The sequence below is a fragment of the Echinops telfairi genome, unplaced genomic scaffold (assembly GCF_000313985.2).
Source record: "Echinops telfairi isolate 266 unplaced genomic scaffold, ASM31398v2 ScPeMD7_4;HRSCAF=17, whole genome shotgun sequence".
NCBI classification, from domain to species: domain Eukaryota; kingdom Metazoa; phylum Chordata; class Mammalia; order Afrosoricida; family Tenrecidae; genus Echinops; species Echinops telfairi.
The window spans coordinates 24,858,870-24,863,426 of record NW_022103900.1 but is presented as its reverse complement, the minus strand read 5'-3'; positions in this window follow the sequence as shown (position 1 = coordinate 24,863,426).

Here is a 4,557-nt window from a genome sequence, read left to right as displayed (position 1 = left end):
GTGGAGGAACAGCAACACCACACATACACACACATACACACACACACGCACACTACAGAAAAATGACAGCAATAAATCCATACCCACCAATAATTACACTTAGTATAAATGGATGAAATGAACCAGCCAAGACACAGAGTAACACAATGGATAAAGAAAATAAGCCTAAAATCAAAGGATGAAGAGGAAAAAATATCAAGCTAATGGCAATTTTTAAAAGTGGGAGTGTCAATATTAATTTCTGATCAAATAGATATTAAGGCAAAATCCAGCGTAAAAGACAAGGGGCATTGTATAATGATTAAACAGTCAATTGAGCAAGAGACTAGACCTGTAATAACTATCTAAAGACTGAGTGAAAAAATCCTCAAAACACATTAAGCAAACTCTGACAAAACTGAAGAAAGAAATAAGCAATTCTACAGTCGTCTTAGAAGGAGATTTTAATATAGCATTTTGATGAGGGAAAGAACAACTGGAATTCAGCACAGACAGAGACAAACTAAACAGCACGGTCAGACAGCTTGACTTCGTAGAGATGTAGCGCACACTCGGATACAACAATCCATATTCTTTTCAGGTGCACATGGACTATCCTTCTCAATAGACCATTGGTGAGGTCATGAAGCAAGTCACAATAAACTTTATGACACTGAGATATTAAAGAAAGTATCTTCTCAGATCACCTAACTATAAAATTAGAAATCAATGAAGGAAGGTAGGGCAGGGAATCAATACAATGGACATTTAATAACACTGCTTGAAACTACTGGATGAGAGAAGAAAATTTTTTATAAAATTGTACAACTCCTTGGATCAAATGAGGATGAAAACACAACATACCAAGACCTTTGAGTTATAGCAAAAGCAATGCTCAGAGGGAAATTTAGAGCAATAAACACACACACATCAAAAAAAAAGAAAGAAAAGCAAGAATTATCATCTTAATCCAAAATCTCCAATCATTAAAGCAGCAAAAGAAAATAGATCATTTAAATTAGAGCAGAAAAAAAATTTTTAAATAACAATAGCAAGATCAACAAGACAAGAAGGTGGCTCTTTGAAAAAATTAACAAAATCAACAAACCACTGGCAAATCTAACAAAAGAAGATGCAAATGACATGAACAAGAAATTCCCTGAGCAACAGCACCAGCGAACCAACAGAAACAAGACCGGATGATAACAGAATACAGTGGAGAAGTGTGCTCCCGCGACTCTGAAGACCTAGAGCACTGCGCACAGCTCTAGAAGCACACCACCGACACCAGTAGGAGCTGAAGTGGAAAACCTGAATAGACCCACAACGAAAGAAGGGATTGATCAGGTCTTCAAAGGAAGAACATGGAGATCATCCACGAGTATTCTGAGCCGGGCCCGCACATATTCTACTAAAACTGTTCCAGAATACGGGAAAGAATGGAAAGCTCCCAAATTATTTTATGAAGTAAACATATGAACTACTAAAGAAGAACAAAGTGGGTGGCTTCTCACTTCTTCATCTCAAAACCGACTACACAGTGACAGTAGCCCAAACTGCCTGATGCTGGTACAAAGATAGATACATAGAGCAATGGAACAGAATTGAAAATACAGATATCAATCCATACACCTATAGGTATCAGATCTCGGCCAAGGACTGAAACACTTCAACTGTGTTTTAACAGATAGTTTTAAAATATGTCTTAAACAGATAGTGCTGGTAAAACTGTATATTTATTTGAAGAACAATGAAACAGGACTCATATTTCACATCACATTAAAAAGATGAGCTCCATATGGATCAAGATATAAAACCTAGAACTGTGTTGTTGTTATTGTTGTTAGGTGTCCTTGAGTCAATTCCAACCCACAGTGGCCCTATACACAACAGAACAAAACACCACCCGGTTCTGTGTCATCCTCACAATCCCTCCCAGGCCAGAGCCAATTGGTGTAGCCACTGTGTCTGTCCACCTCTTAATGACCTTCCTCTTTTTCGCTGACCCTCCACTTTACCAAAGATGATGTCCTTCGCTAAGGACTGGTCTCTCCTGACAACATGTCCAAAGTACGTAAAGTGAAGTCTCACCATCCTTGCCTCTAAGGAAAACTCTGAAGGAATACTTCTTCCAAGACAGGTCGAGTTGTCCTTTTAGCAGTTCATGATACTTCCGATATTCTTTTCCAGCATCGCAATTCAAACGCATCAATCTTCTTCCGTCTTCCTCCTTCAAGTCCACCTTTCGCATGCATTTGAGGGGGAGGAAAATACCAGGGGTTGGGGCAGGCACACCTTAGTCCTCAAAAATAACATCCTTGTTTTTCAATACTCTAAAGAGGTAAGAAGTCTTAGTCAACTTTGACTCGATGGCAGTGAGTTGAGAAAGAGGTCTTATGCAGCAGATGTACCTAATGCAACATATCTTTTTATTTCTTGACTGCTGCTTCCATGAGCATTCATTGTAAAGCCCAGCAAGACAAAATCCTTGACAGCTAGAGAAACCATCAATTAAAAAAAAATAGGGACAAGCTTAAGTACCTCAAAACATGACATAAACACACTATCAAACATAGTGGAAATCACACAATTAACAGAAAACGAACTAGATGCCTGAACCTACTAAAAATTAGATAAGTATAGGTATTAAAACATTTCACCAAAAGAGTAAAAAGGAAGCCTACCGACTGGGGAAAAAAAATTTGGCAATGACTTATAGGATAAGAATGAATCTCTAAAATTTATTTTAAAAACTTCAACACGTCAACAAGAAAAAGACAAATAACCCAGTTTAAAAATGGGCAGAGGACATAAAACAGACACTGCAGCAAGAAGACATTCAGGCAGCCAACAAACATGAAGAAATGCTCATGACTTTCAGCCATTTGAGTGATGCAAATCTAAACAACAATAAGATATCACTCCATCCCAACATTAATTGAGAAGTTAAAAACAAACAGAAAACAGTAAATGCAAATGAGGGCATTTATTGACTGAAACCCTCATACTATGGTGGTAAAACTGTACAATCGTGCAGCTACTGTGAAAAGTGGTATATGGTACATCCTCAAAAAGTTGGAACTAAAAAAAATAAATAAATTTTTTAATTGTTTTTTAAAAGTTGGAACTAGAAATTCCATATGACTCGGCAATCCCTCTACTTGCTACATCTCCCAGGGCATAAGAACAGCAACAAGACTAGATAGATGTGCCCGTGTTCATCACAGCACTTACAATAACGAAAAGATGGCAACAGCTAAAAGACCCAGCAGTGGAATAATGGATAAATAACCTTTGATAAATACACTGACGGTGGAATACTCTGCAATGTTAAGGAATAATATTGGATCTGAAAAACATCTTTAGATAGATGAGCCTGGAGGACATTATACTCAGTAAAATCAGTCAATCACAAACGGATAAATTTTGTAGAACTCTATTTAAAAAATCAAGAAAATGTTCTCACAGTACAGGAAACATTCTTTGATGGCAGGAGGAGGAAGGGAGGGAAAGTTACAAACTAGAGGGTAGATAAGTGTTAACGTAGGTGAAGCAGAAAGACAACATACAACAGGCATGTTGACAAAAAGTGATGGAGGAAGGAGAAGAGACTGGGAGGTTTGCAAAAGTTAGAGGCAAATATTGTTATAGACACAATCCTACAATAGAAGTGATCTACAGGTAGAAGCTTGGGTAGGTACACAGGCTGAAGAGGTGTGTGAGGAAGAGTGGACCTATACCTATGAGTATATATAGATTTTACAGAGCATATTTGTATAAAAGGATTTCCCTTTGCTTATATATCCATGAATACAGGGAGCAAAACATAGCAAAAGACCTTGATGGGAGGAGCTGCTGGACCTGGGGGATCAAAACCATAGTCTTGGTGGACACCAAAGTCAATTGGCATAACATCATTTAAAATGTGGCTAATTCAAAACCACAGAAAAAATCAGGCCTACTGATGGGACCCTCAAGATTATTGGTCCTTGCGCATCCTTCAACCATTTGAGGTCAAAAGGGAAATATTTACTCAAGGGCAAAGTTCAAAGGGTTAGGAAACAGGACAAACCGGAACAGGAAATACAAAGGGGAAGGAGGATAAGTGACGGTGCATTGGGGGGATTGCAAGAGGTGAGTTGAAACGAAATATGTTTGGATTATTTAAGGTGAAACTGATGAGCTGCTCTGCAAGCCTTGACCCAATTCACCAAAATAAAGTGTTAAAAAATAATGAAAGGGCTCAACCTAGGAGCCCCTCTCCAGGGGACGGACAACAGAAAAGTGGGTGAGGGATGACGGAGGACGATGTAAGATAGGAAAATAGCGATGTAACAACGATGAGAAATACAACTTTCCTCTAGTTCCTAAATGTTTCCTCCCCGCTCCCACTATCATGACTCGAATTCGATCTTACAAGTCAGGCTAGACCAGAGGAGGTACACTGGTACAGATACGAACTGAAAATACAGGGAATCCGGGACAGATGAGCCCTACAGGACCAGTGGTGTGAGTGGCAAAACAGGGAGGGTAAAGGGAGAATGGGTAGGAAAGAGGGAGCCGATTACATGGAACTGT